This window comes from Penaeus vannamei, chromosome 25, assembly GCF_042767895.1.
Source record: "Penaeus vannamei isolate JL-2024 chromosome 25, ASM4276789v1, whole genome shotgun sequence".
Classification (NCBI taxonomy): Eukaryota; Metazoa; Arthropoda; class Malacostraca; order Decapoda; family Penaeidae; genus Penaeus; species Penaeus vannamei.
Genome location: NC_091573.1, coordinates 9,594,332 through 9,609,331, shown reverse-complemented (window position 1 = coordinate 9,609,331; position 15,000 = coordinate 9,594,332). Strand labels below are relative to the sequence as shown.

At 33.3% G+C, this 15,000-nt stretch overlaps 1 long non-coding RNA gene across 1 annotated transcript; it reads right to left on the bottom strand.

Annotated features, from left to right (window-relative positions):
- Positions 1–6,333: 6,333 nt before the first annotated feature.
- On the bottom strand, positions 6,334–13,459 carry LOC113804661 (uncharacterized). The gene is made up of 4 exons (XR_011399579.1): positions 12,952–13,459; positions 9,592–9,828; positions 9,226–9,410; positions 6,334–6,422 (listed from the first exon to the last, which is right to left on the bottom strand). It is a non-coding gene; the product is annotated as an uncharacterized lncRNA (long non-coding RNA).
- Between the last annotated feature and the right edge of the window lie 1,541 nt (positions 13,460–15,000).

Below are 15,000 nucleotides of genomic sequence, written 5' to 3'. Positions count from 1 at the left end.
CTGATGAAGATATAATCAAAACCAGTCAAAACCATCTCTTGTATTGTGAAGATATTCATTCTCATTCTTACCATCTCGACATTTGTGTTGTACTCTTTATACTCAAATAATTCCATTATTTTCTTTTTTTTCAGTTCTGTTACAAATGTGTTTGGAAATTGTAAAGTGTTAATCACATTTACAAAATCCTTTATAAAATGTTTGGATAGGATAGTCTGTTTTTGCTTTGTGCTAATGTTATCTGTGATTTGCAACACCATTCTGATAATATAATTCACAAAATTATTAATTTACAGACTGGTTTTCTTATAAAATCAAAATACTGGTATAGTTCCAAATCTCAAAAATGTTATTTTTTGTGAAGCCATTTTTATAGCATAATTGGCTTATAAAGATGCTATATGAAAAAGTATCATTCATTAAGACCTGTGGTATCCAGATATTTCAAGGCTGGCAACAAGCAGATGTATTTCACAATCAAAACCCAATTTAGTAAACCAATCTGTATAACTATTTAAAAAAAAAAAAAAAGAAAGAAAGAAAGAAACAAACAAATCAATTTATAATCTTTTCCTTCTGCCATCTGTCGCCCCTCTATCACTCCTTTTTGCCTCCACTGCCCCCAGGGGAGCAGTAGAGAGCAGGTACCGGCTACTTTGAGTACCAATGATTTAGCCCTAACAAACATTGACAAATGAAGTGAAAAACTATTAGAGGCTCTTCCTAGACAGGTTTGCAGGATATTGGATTCCTTAATGTTTAAGGTTTGTTTGAAACAAATAAATGTGCTAGACGTCAAAGGTCATATTGCACTATATTAAAGTATTGTGTTGGAAAGGGTAAAGAGGAGTTAAAGATTAGGATAAAATGGGTTAGATGTCAAAGATTAGAGAGCATTATAGGATAGTATGGTAGTGAAAAAGAGAAAAAAGGGGAGTCTAGTGCAGAGATTAGTAGAAACTGGAGGGATAAGGCAGTAAGGCAATTGAGTGAATTATAGTGTACCTGTCACTGGGGAAGGTAAAGGAACAATGTTTTGTGTTCCTTCAAAGCTGCTCTAAATATGATGCAATAGCTTATTTTTCTATCTTTTAGAATAGATCTCATTGTTTATTCTCGGAAAGCATCCAGAAACCATTTGATATACCTATAGTTACTGAATGATTTTTACATTTCAGTGATGTATAGTTCCTCTGAAAGTTGTCAGTATATAAATTTGCTTTTCCATTCTTACTCACACTTTCAGTTTATAATGGTTTAACAAGGTTTATAAGGGTTAACAAAGGCATACATAAAAAAAAACAGGAACATAGATAGGAAAACAAAAAATCACATAATCTGCAAGTCTAGGTGTTTGATAATCCTTAAATTAATTAACTGTTTAAATAAAGAATATGAAGAATGGTATAGATATGGAAAAGAATGATGGAGTAACATGCCTTGGGTTCAATATTAAGCTGTATCAACTATATAAGCCCTTTTAGAATTAAATGAAGCATGTCTTTTTCTTTGTTGCATATCCTCACTAAACAACATAGAGCAAACTTCATTGAAAATGAAGTGTTCAAATTATCAATTTGATAATGATCAAAATAAGGATAATTTGAGCCAATATAATAATGAATTCAATTAAACAAAAAGAATATGCTTTCCTGTCCTGTATGCACTTCAAGCTCTGAGTCTTAGGTGTTAGCTAGATAGATGAAAGTGATTAATGCAATGAATTACACATTAATCAAATCAAACTTTCACTGATGTATCAATAGCCATTAAGCACTATTCTTTATTAGTTATATAATTGTAGGAAGTACTTTTTTCTCTCTCTTTTCTTTTTACTTTACTTTACTTAATCTGAAAAAAAATCATAATGCAACAAGGCAAATGGCAAAGGCAAATGTATGATCAATACAAATTTGACATTGTGTATAATACATAATATCAGTAGTACCTATGTTACACAAGATTTATTATACAGAATTCTCAAATAATACAAAATAATTTTTAAAAATCAGACAAAGAGGAAGTTCTCATAATACAGCAAAACTTAAATAAAAATATACACATTTTTGCATTAAATGATATGACCAGATAAATCATCCCTAAAACTTATACAAATCAAACCAAATCATTGCAAAAAATGTCTGCCTCGTATGATTAGCTTGTCCTAATGAGAAAAAAATCTTGGTTCTCAATAAGTCTTTCTAGGTTTAATCCATGTATTAATATCATTTATAAACCTATATCCACTGTATGATTGCTATGAAGTAAGAGATGAGCAGTTTATATTTTCTACTGTTTCTGCTTCTTTTTTTTCTTATTTTCTTTATAATCATCTTTTACTTCTCTTTAGATGGCCAGGGAATAACATTCTTTATTTCTGGCCAATTTGGAAAGTATGCCGTTTGGTAAAACATGGAAGGCCCAGTCATTATATCTGTAATGAAATTAATAAATATACTTAATGTAATATTTTAACCACCTCTATGAAATAACCATAATTACTTACTTAGGCCAAAAAATATACACGAGAAACAAAAATATTATTTTGCTCTAAGCACGGGATAAGATACTATATAGCTTGTTATTCAAATTCCTAGCAGGGTGGTTTGTCTGATGATAGTTATAATTCCTGAATTTTACTATAGAAATTTTGAGTAAACTGTATTATCATTACTACAATATATAGTCCAAGATATCCTATACTGGCATTTAGAATCACAGATATCTGTTTGTGTAAAACAAAACTTACTTCATAGTGATCAAGTATTCACAGTCTAAAGATTTTCTCTGCAGTCAAAAATAATTGGTTTGTCTGTGGATGATATTACTCAAATACTTCATAGTTGAAGCAATTTTTCAAGATAACAAAGAAAAAAAATCTGATGCATTCTAAACAATATAGTGAATTCCTAGTCATGGTTAATTTTAATCAATCTCATTTAACTGGCCTTTAGTAGTTAAAGAAATGTCAAAGTATTAAGTCTACATACAAACATCTCTGCAACTGTATTATTTAAATTTTGTTTTGATTCAAAATGTTTCAAATAATAAGATAGATCTAGTGATTTGTTGTTTCAAAGGTTCATTGTGAGAAACTCAGTAATATAACTAAAATACATAGACAATTTACTTTGTATGAATACAGATTGCCACTAATTGATTATATTGTATTATCAGATGTAATCTAAAAGAAATACAAGACCTAAACATGATTCTTACATCAACAAATAATTAAGAACATGTAACATCACCTTGTCTCTTGCAATCAATTCAATTATCTTACCGGAGTTTATCAGAGACAAAGCATAAACTTACAGGGTATTTTCATTATCAAGGAAAGAAAGTCATTACTTACAATATCAGTTCAACTCCTTCCCACAAGATTTACTTGTCACTCAATCAACCTCATTGTGATTACATTTTCAGTTACGAAATGAGAAAATAAGATACCACATGAGACCTCTGATTATATCAAAGAATTATACATTATCTGCCGGTTTGTTAGAATTGTGCAAGGTCTGACCCAAAGAATATTCATATACCTGACATGCATAAATAAAGAAATAAATGCATATTTATCAGTCTAGACATGCATATCAACCAGGCAAATAGATAGTTAAATGTATATCTATCAGTTATATAGACAGATATGCCTTTATCTCTGCATCTGTATTTATGAAAATTAAAATTCATTGGGACGGGCCTGGCACAATTTTAACAAACTGGCTGTATGTCTAGAGTCAGAGTAATTTCATATCTGGTTCATAAACAATTGAGGTATTTTAACCCAATGCCACCAGGGAAGGCATGTAAATATATGCCATGCCCACAGTGAGCTTACTATATTAATTGTAAAGATGGCTCCACAGTTGTTTAGTAACTAATAAGTCAAATACTAATCCTACCTTTCTTACCTGTTTCTTCTTTTCCTTGTTTTTTGAAATATTCAGTCTTGCTTCATACTGCTATTTGTATTGCTAAGAACACTGTATTAATTATATTGTCAATGGCAATAATATAAACAGCATCAAAATCAATAGCAATACTAAAAAACTTATTTCCCAACACCTCAAGGAAGGAGAAAATCAGATGAGATAAGATCATGGAGACTACTGACTGACTTCTTGCTGGCTTTGCATTTGTGGATCCAACTGTGTAGATACACGCCATAAAACAAAACTACACTAAACATTACACTTTCTTGACAGAATTGGGTTAAAAGTGATATCTACACTCTGATATGACAGTAACAAGGCAGTTGAAGTAAAGATATGATTTTTATTTTTTCACTTATTCATCTTTAATACATGCAATTATTGGAGTTTCAAAATATGACATCCGCTTGTGACAAAGGCATTTTTTAAATATAATTTTCATTAAAGAAATTAGAATGATAAATGAATATCTACTTTAAGTTCTTATTTTTTTAATCAGAATTATGTAATTATTACTTTTTTCAAGGATAATTTAGAAGAAATTTCAACCATATACATTTTTTCCTGACAGCAAAGGATGATAAAGTTTGAATCATGCCATATAGATTTTTAAGAATGTGGTTTGTTCATTCTGTAGTATTTTTAATGATGTGATATTCAAAAGAAAAAAGAAAAAAGAAAACTTTGAAACACCTACAATTATTTCCCTTGATATTATATTAGCTATAATGTTGATTAGGCTTAAAGATTTTCACTTCCAAGGATACCTGTTATCACCATAAGCTATAAAGTACCATAGGTTTTTACAGTGAATGAACCTAGCTTTTTTTCATTTCTTAGTTCTAACTTACAACTTTTTTTCCAAAGGATGATTAAAGGCTAAACATGAAATTTAATAAATAACCTGATATCAGTAAGTCATTTAGGCAGGATTGCTGGAATAATGTGGTTACTCATAGCATACGGAGGAGTGAGAATTTGAAAAGAGCAAAGGAGATTATGCTGCTCTGAATAGTGAGTTGCAATTATAAGGGAGAACTGGAGAGGATAAATAGAACAGATGCTTGGTATTTCTTTACAGACTAGTAAAATTACTTGTACAATGGAAAGACTCCATATAAGGAGCCACAGAATTTTGAGAGGCCTGTGAGAGATAACCAATAAAAGGATTAAAACAAGAAATAAGACTGAAGTCACTTGAATGAGAAATTTTTAAATAATCTAGCAATGTAAAACTTGTCCCCATAAATAGTTTTGCAAGTCATGATACAAAAACAAAACTGGTCGTAAACAATTTGAAGAGGGAAGACAGATGATAAAGAGCAAATACACTGAAGAATATACTTGAGGCATAACCAGTAAAACCAGTAAAAGAAAAGGACATTCAGTATGTTAAAAGAAAAAAGATAAATATAGACCAAGTGAGACCAGTCTAATGATATTAACAAGGTCTACTGCAGTGCTCAAGATATCAGTGTATGGGCTTCCCTTGTTTAAGATGATGATAAAGTGACAAATGACTGGAAAATAGCAAATGATGAAGATATTGATATTCCTTTATTAGAATTAATACACTACAGTAAGGATCTCACCAGCTGCTGCAAAACCTGCATCGTCTATGGCCAAAATTCCTACTGGCTGATCTTGTTGCAAATGCCTTGCTGCTTCGGTTCACAGGAGATTCATCCTCACATGAACATCACTCTGTAAATATTTGGATTTACAGAAATAATACAAGCTATGTGAATAGTACTAATAGAAGGTAGTGACACCATATACTAGGGTGCAATATATAAGTAGGTTATTCCTGAATGATTTGAATTGGAAAATATCATTATTTTTTATCTATTTATTTTTTTAAATATATATTTCCATTTTAGTCAATTCCTTCAGTCCTTTACGCACTAGATTGGATTTCATCCACTGCATGCTTTGAGGAACTTTTTAAGTTACACCAGTAACACACTATGACCATTTCAGATATAAAGTTTATTCTATTTTATCAATATAATCCTTTTTGTTGAAAAAAAAGAAAAAAGAATAAAAGCTAATCCTCAAAACTTTATTTAAAATCATTGAAGCAAATAGAGAATTAATTATATTCTGCATAATTGGGACAGTTACCAACAAAAGGAATAGGGAATACTTTCTTTGATACGCCACAGTATATCATTTTAAGGTGTTGTACACTGGTTATATCAAATCACATGGTACTGCGATTCTCTTTATGGACGTGGTAGCCTAAGATATACAAGTTATTCCAATTGCATCTACAGACACAAAAATACATATAAAGACTGAGTTCACTTTCAACTCATCAATGTATAAAAAAATATATATATATCAATCTATACTGTAAGTGTTTAAAATTTGAGTACATACACTCAAGGCTCTGATGTGAGTTTTCCAGTAGTGCAGTTTCCTGTAGGCTACCTTCAATTCAGATGTTCATAATTCTTTTCAAAGGTATCAAGCCAGCTGATATATCTGATATAAAGATGAATATTGCATTAAATAAAATAGTTATCAGTTAATAGTTCATGGTTGAAACAAATAAATATATGTCATATAGCACTATGGTAATGTATTATGGTGAAAAGGGTAAATGAGTTTAAGATTGGTATAAGGCGTGTTAAATGTGTTAAAAAGGTTATAGTGTTATAGAATAGTATGATAGGGAAAAGTGTTAAAAAGGTTATAGTATTATAGGACTATGATAGCAAAAAGGGAAAGGGTTAAGGGTACAGGGTGACTGGATGGAATGGTGTGTATCTGTTGTTGGGGAAGCTATGAGAAAATAAGATACCACATATTGGGGGAACTTTTGGGGGAGAAGGATGGATATCAGCAAATACTTTGAATGTAGAGGGACTAGGAATAGAGGGGTTGGAGGGTGGATGAATGAGTGGATCATTTTCTTGAGTCATGTCTAGGAATTTTTGGGAGTCTTCAAGAGTTTCTGGAGGGGATTTGGGTAGAGAGGTCTAAGAAACAAAGTTTCTCTTGTGAGGAGGAGAAGAGGGAATAGATGTTCGAAAAGCAGTGGAAAAAGAGAGTGTAAGAAAGGTTATGGGAGGTGAAGATGGGGTAAAATGTTTAGGGTGTCTGTGCAATGGTTAAAGTGTGGGGGAGGAAGGGTAAGTATCGGAGTAGTAAAAATTTCAGTATCTGGATTTAGAATGGAAAAGGGATTTGACTGGGGGATAGGGACAGTACAGGTAGGATAGTTCAGGGTAGAGGGAAGAGGTACTGGGGGAGATGTAGAAACATCTTGTGGAGATGGAGGGGGTATAGAGCAAAAGACTGTTTTGGAATAGTTAGAGAGAAAAAACCTTGTTGTCATGCTTCCTGTCTAGCCTCATATAGAATGAGGCTTAGTTTGAATCTGAGAACTGCAACCTCACATTCGGGCTTATAGACAAGGCAGCACCTTTAAAATAGTCACCACAGATAGTCACCACAGTTGGCACATGTATGTGACTGAGCAGGGCAATCTGAACGGTCATGACCAGGTTGGGCACATAGAGGGCAACAGGCTGTGGAGCAACAGTGTTTGGCTTGGTGGCCAAAACACCAACATTTCTGACACTGACGAGGGAGGGGTCAATATAGTCAGACATGGTAGGACAATCCACCAATATAAACTTAATGGGGAGTTTTATGTCTATGGAAGCTAATCTTGGTAACATTGACATGGGACTTCCGCTGGCCTCTGAGAGGAATAGTGTAGCACTGTACTGCTACTGCATCATAATCAGCAAGGCAGGTAAGTTGGTCATTTTCACAATCTGACCAGTTCTTGTCATACATGTGATGATCAGTTGGGGTGATAGAAAGAGTTCCAGTACAAGTATGAACAGAGAGATGAGGTGCGGTCATTTAGGGTTGATAGTGCACAAGCTTGGGATTCTGATGTAACCGTGGCTAGGCGTGAATGATCCGAGCGACTGCGAAAGGTAATTTTGCCTATGTGTTTTTGGAGGCACTGTTGAAAGAGAAGTGTATTCTCAGAGTAGGGGGATGTAGGAAGAACCCCAAAGAATCAAACCCACTTGGCTAGGCCAAATGAGTACCTAAAAGGTTTGCAGAAGTAGAGGAAGTAAAAGGATAAGGGCGGGAGGAAGATGAAGTGGTGTTGAGTGGAGTAGTTTTGTTGGGTGGAGGACAATAAGGATGAAGAGTAGTAATAAGGGAAGCAGTGGTAGTCACTGAAGACTATGCAGCAAGAGATGGAGAGGAGAATGTTGGGAGGAAGGGGTGCATTCTGGAGGCTGAGTAATAACCTGGGTGGGTGGTTCAGAATGGAGAGACTTGTCGGTAAATGTCGAGATGGTATTAGTATCAGTGATCGCAGCCGTGGTCAAAGAAGAAGCAGAGGTCAGAAATTCACTAAAATCGGAATCAGATTGGGTAGTTGATAAAGGGGTAAGCCTTAATGCCCTTATTAAGAGTAAAGAATCTTTATCAGTGGCCATGGTGATCCTGAATAAAATGGGGAAATGAAATGGTCTACCCCTCAGGGTTTCCATAATGGGTAAGGGCAAGGCAATTAACCATAGTAATACCGTGCACATCTGGAAGCTGTTCATGACTGCCACAAAGCCAGCCTTTCATCCTTTCAGCATGGCTCTCACACCTTAGGAATGGAACAGATGAAGAGGATGAAGAAGATACAAAAGAGAAAAGGAGAAGAAAACAATCAAAAATAGTTGGGGTGTGGGCTGAAGTCCAAGGTAGGGGCAATCTCTACATTAGGCTTCCGTTTCCCCCCCACGACAATGAGCAAGGAGGGATAAAATATAATAAATGGTCTGTATATAAAACAGTGGCTTATATGTAATATCATTTTAATGAATATAAAATTCCATTTAAGTAATATTTGAGTTTCAATAAAGTTTTAATTTTTCTCTTTAGTGAGGAACTATTACACTGTTTTGGGTTCTCTTACCACTGTATACATTTAATAGATCTTAGCTGTATCCAGCAGGAATTTAGCCTTCAAAGCAGGTGATTCTAATCTTCAAAGTAGTTATATGACTTGAGAGAGAAAACAATATAACATTAAATGAAAAATTAATCAGTGTTTAGAAGACACTGTATGTTATGTCCATTATCTACTTTATCCAAATTCTGAAAATGATAACAAATGTTTCTCAGGTAAATTCATGGAGTAAATGTAGTTTTGACTCCAACAACAACCATCAAATCTCCACCATGTATCCTCTAGCAAAAGAGATAACATGCATTCCTGGCAACAGATCATAAAATAAGGAACTTGTCTCAGCTGTACCTTGCCATTATATCCATATTCCAGAACTGTTGGTCCTTGCTGGAGAACGGGATGCCAAGGCAATTGTTTGACAATGAAGCTGTAGCATGTTGGACTTCAGAGTGTAGTCATTCTGTCACATGTCATGGTAATTACAAGAGATGGTCTCATTCTGAAAGCCACTGCAGAGGTCTTCTGAACATTTACTGAAAAGAAGCTAAAGTTATAGTCTACCCAAATGATAATCACACAGTTATGCAAGTTCCTCTGAACTTTGTATAACAATCATAAAAATATAACACTATATTTCATTCTTCTTTGAAAAACATGCAATACACAATATCATTGATATCATTTCCTTCCGTTACAGTGAGGCAACAATCTTACAACTCATCTTTCTTCTTTTATCAGTTTTTTATCAATATTATATTCCCAATCTTCTTGCTATGGGGCTTTAGATGTTTTTTGTCTATATTCCCTGTATCTTGTCTCCTGGAGTCTTCTTTCTGTTGTCCGAAGGTTAATTTTATCCCTGTTTCATATATCTATAATTCTTGATCTTTGTAAGATATTCATGTGTCGACTCTAAGTAGTATTTCTTAACTGGTGGATGATTGTTACCTGCTATGAGGAGAGAGACAATAGGATTAGTTATTCTTATCTTTATTGCCTCTAATAGTTTAGTTCTATCAGAGTGAAATCTTGGGTATTGTAGTTAGATTTTCTAATGTTTCTTCTGGATGTTGGCACCATCTGCAGCTTGGTTCAGTTTCTAGTTTGTCTGTGTAGGTGTTTTCTTAACCTTGTCAGGATTCTTGTGAGACAGACATCTAGTTTTCTGTTTTCTGATCTGGGCCATGGCTGTGGGGTATTATCTTTGAGGTGATTGTTTTATGTTGAATTTTGTTTAACTGTTCTTCTCACTGTCTCTTTTTTTTATGATATTGGCGTCTTGGGTTATGGCTGTGGAATTATCTAATTCATGAATTTTCTTTGTTGCAAGGTCAGTAATTTCATTACCTAAAATGCTTTTATGTGCTGGGATCCACTGTACTGTAATGTCTTGGGTTTGATTTGTAAAGTGTATATTTGTTTGTGGTTTTTGGGTTTGTGATTTTGTAATATTGATATTGCTGAGAGTGAATATGTAAAGATTCCTGTGTTAATTAAATTGTTGACTTTTAAATATATATATAAAAGAGTTTTATTGCATATAATTCTGCTTCTATAATTTTTTTTCTTTTTTTTTTTTTTGGTAGTTTCCAAATTGTGATTTTCATTTGTTTTATAAAAATGCTAACTGGTGATTAAGGTTTTTTTTATTTTTGATCCATCTTTGAATGATATAGTTGTTTTCATATTTTGTACTTATCAGCATTTGGAATTACATTCCAATTTTTTCATGAAAGAAGTCTTTTGTGACATTGTCTATAAACTTTGTGAGAAGTTTGTGGGAAATTTCATGCCATGGTGGTATTGGAGTTATGTTCGGTATCCTATTAGAATTTATATTGATTTTGAGTTTTTTGCAGGTTTTAATTATAAGTTAATAATAAGTTATATGTTTGTTGTGGTTACATTCTCTCATATCTTTTTAGTATTTGTTCTGTTACAGGTTGTTGTTTTTCTCATTATCTTAACTTATTGAATGCAGGCTAATTCATTAGTTCTCTCTATTATTTAGAGTTTGTGAGGGATTGAAGTGATAATATAGGAATGGATTTAAAACAGTCCGCTGATATTCTTAAAATTGTGTTTTGGATTGTAACTAATCTATTCTAATCTAATCTTATCTCTCTCTCTTTCTCTCTTTTTCTGCTGTTCCATATGGATAGTCCATATTCAATTTTTGGTTTCACATAAATATTCTGAAATTGGACTAAGAATTCTCTCTACTCCCCAACTGTACGAGGATATATTTTTCATTATGTTTATTCTGTTCAGAAATTTTACTTTGATGTTTTCTACAAGTTTTAGTTTTGGAACATTGAATCTAAGACCTAATATATCTTGACTGTAGGTGAATTCTAGTTTTTCATTGTCAATTCTGATTTTTGGTAATTATTATTTTATTTATTTATTTATTTATTCATTTTTATATCATTATTATTTTTTTTGTGTGTGTTGTTAAATCCTAGGTGTATGCCCATTCTTTTATTTGTTTTAAACCTCTTTCTATGAAGATTGTGGCTTCAGTTGGGTTTTTACTTGTAGTGATTATTGTTATATCATCTGCATATGACTTTTTTCTGTTAATTCTAGATCATTTGTCAGTATGTAAAAAAGTATTGGGCTTAATTGGGATCTTTGTGGTATTCCACTCAACATTGCTCATATTATAGAGTTTTGAATTTCAATTTTCATTTGAAAAGTTTTCTTTTAGAAAATTATGTCTTATTTAGTATATTTCCTCTTTCCTAAATTAGCCACTTTTACCAAAACTTCCATCTTTTCTTTTAACTGAGTGGACTTTTTGAGGTATCTCCTCATTACTGAAAAGTGATCACTTCCAAGGTTAGAGGCTGTCTATTTGTAGGTGGCTTTGAGTAAGAAAAGCTAAACTTGTCTAATGCACTCTCCTTTGCATTTTCTGAGTCTATTCTTGTAGTCTGCCTGAGGGAAGTTAACAACATGAAGTTATTTTCTGTTATTATTTTAAATAAGCATTTGCCTGTTTTGTTTTAGGTTCAATTTTGAGTTTCAATTTGTATGGTGAGTGTAGAAATCTTCTATTATTAATTTTGGGTCATTAGGTTTATGTACTGTTCTTATTTATTAAAGTCATTGTATGGGCAATAAATTAGAAGAATATGCAACTAATTGATTTTGGATCATTTAGAACTGACCTAGCATTCAATATGATTTTATTCATTCAGGTATACCATGATCTTTTTGAATATTGTGTTGTTTTATTTTGTTTCATATGTCTAAGTTAGGGTGTTTTCTGGTGATCTGTGTAGATTTCTTTACATTTTCTTTGTGTGTTGCCATATTGTGGTTTAGTGTTGGTGTTATCATGTAATTTTTGTATGAATTCTTTAGACTATGTTTATGTGGGTCACAAATCATGAAAACGTTTCTTTATTTCCAGATTGTTGGGAGTTGTGTTGTTGTGTTCTATGTATTTATCTGTTGTGCCATTTTGTGTATTTTGCTGTTGTGAGGGATTCTCGTGACAATAAAAGCAATAAAAATTATTTGGACATTGTAGTGTTGATTGAAATTGCAGCATTTACTAAATCTCATTTTGTGTTTACAAGTCATACTTCCAAGGCCATACCAAAGATATCTATAGCATTTTGGTATAGGAAAGGTGTTCGGATGTCCTGGATGGAATTTATAACAACTCTCTGGTATTTTTCCTTCTAAAGTTATTCTTAAAGATATTGTTGGAACCCATTTTTTGGTGTTCTTTATTTTATTAGAATGGCATATATTACATCATTTTTGTAGATAAATTGTGTCATATGTGCAATCAGTGTTTATGTTTGAGGCAGATTATTTACATTTTATATTCCATTCTCCAAGTTTCACTATTTGACTTAATGGTGGCAATTTTGTTATGTCATATACTTCGAATCTGATGGCTTTTCCAGATCCAAGTGCTCTTAGAGTCTTCAAATATGTATTTTTGAAACACTGACTTGTTTAGTGCTTCTGTTAATTTCATTGGATTAATAAAGTTAGAACTGTTTAAATCCCCCGGTTAAGCTAATTAGTACTCCTTGGTAATTTAATTTTGCTTGCCTGGTAGTTGTCTTGTCTATCATGGATGGTTTAAATCCATCCGAGTTTCTGCCGGCCTTGTATCTCCTGGCAAGTTTTAGGGCTGGGTTTTCTTCACTAACTTTCTTTTCTAAGTCTGCGATACGTTGTTCATTTATTTTACAGATCCAGGCTTTTCCCCTGGATCTAATTTAAATTTTCGTCCATCAAATATGCGTGAGAGTTCCCTTCACTCGAGTTCTAATTTACGTCTTCATTCGGGTGGGGAAGAACACCGAAACGGTCCGAATCAGACTGAATCGGAGACAAAACAGACCGAAATGTAGCTTGTAGGAGGTTATTTTTACATTTTGATGCAAGAATTACACTTTATATAACTATTAAAGTCCACGTAATGAAAACTGAGCTAATATCTGCCCTGGATACAAGATTGGCTGGTTGGGAGTTAGAAAAACGGGATCAAATCATTGACAAAGGTGTATCTGCAACTTTGAAGAGCAGCATACAGGGATGTGGCATAACAACGGTGGCGGCGTAGTCTTGCGTGGCTTCTATTAATTCTCTTCTTTCTTTCATTTCAGGCCAACTGTTGTAGAATCAAGATTTTTTTTATATTCATTTATTTATTTTATTATTATTATTATTTTATTTATTTTTATTTTTATTTTTTTTTGAGTCATGCACAGGGCTGAAGCTTTACGGAAATTCGTCTGCTAACGGAAATGAAAGATGACCGACGGATGATGACGTCACAATTGAATTATTTTTACCCAGGATCGTATTTTTCTTATTTTGTATGACTATACTACCAAGCCCCTATTAAAGGATTGCTATACTACTTTCTATCAATCTTTTGATACCGTGAGCAGATATGACAAGAAATTAAATATATTCCAAATATATCTATGTATAGGCTATTGGATAATAAATTTAAATTCCACTTCCGGCTCATGTTATTATGATTTAATACGTATTACGTATTATATATATACATATATATATATATATATATATATATATATATATATATATATATATATATATCAGTATAATTTCAACTGGTGATAATAAACACAAAAATAAATCTATACTTTAAATATAATTACTTACATCAGTTGGGTATGTGCTCGTCTCCTGACGGGTATGTGATTCCCCTTGGAATGATGAACTATTGCAGACCCTTGTCCACGTTACTCTCAGAAGTCACACGGAATTCAGGTATAATAACTAAAAAGTTAAATTCTCCTCGAATTCACGGCGTCCACGCGCAAGTGCCACACAAGCGCCCTGGCCTGTCCTGACCCTGCTGACCCAGCGCACAGTGCTGCCCTTGTTTACAAGACCTGTAGATTATCACCCCTATGTCCCCGAGACAGTGTCTATAGTGCCTTGTAAAACATGAAAGGCCTATCCCCTCCATGGGATCAACACCACACTCTGAGACTTCAATGGAATATGGAGCTCCCTTGAACTACCATTCCATCTACCATACAACCAGTGAGAAACCATTTCCATGGTGTATAATGGTCTCTTTGGGTCAGGATTACCTTTAAAATACTACCATTATAAGTCTGGCCGTTGGCAACTACAGATGTTTTGATGCAAAACAAAAGTATTTAAAACAATAATGAGTTATTTTCCCATCTTCAAATAAATTGAACATGAAAATTACTGCAACCATCCTGGTATGAACTGACATGATGTGGCCGACCTAACGTCATCATGGCGGAAATTGCATTCGATGTCACTTCAGCTTTGGCATCACCCAAGGCAGAGCCGCAGTCCCATAAAGTGACTTTAAACCTTCAGCCCTACAACACACTCACTTTTTAGATAAATCATGCCTACAGGTTCAATGTCGCATTTTCATAACTTTAAATAAGACATTGAACCTGCAATTATGAATCATTTAAAAAGTATACACCTAATACTTTTCTATAAGGAGATGCAGGTGCATTTCATGTTGTTGAATGTTACTCTACTAGCCTGGTAATGTATTTATCGTATATTGTTTTATGCAGTGCAATAAACAAGAGTAACGCAGAGAATCTTACAATCACCAGACCTTGA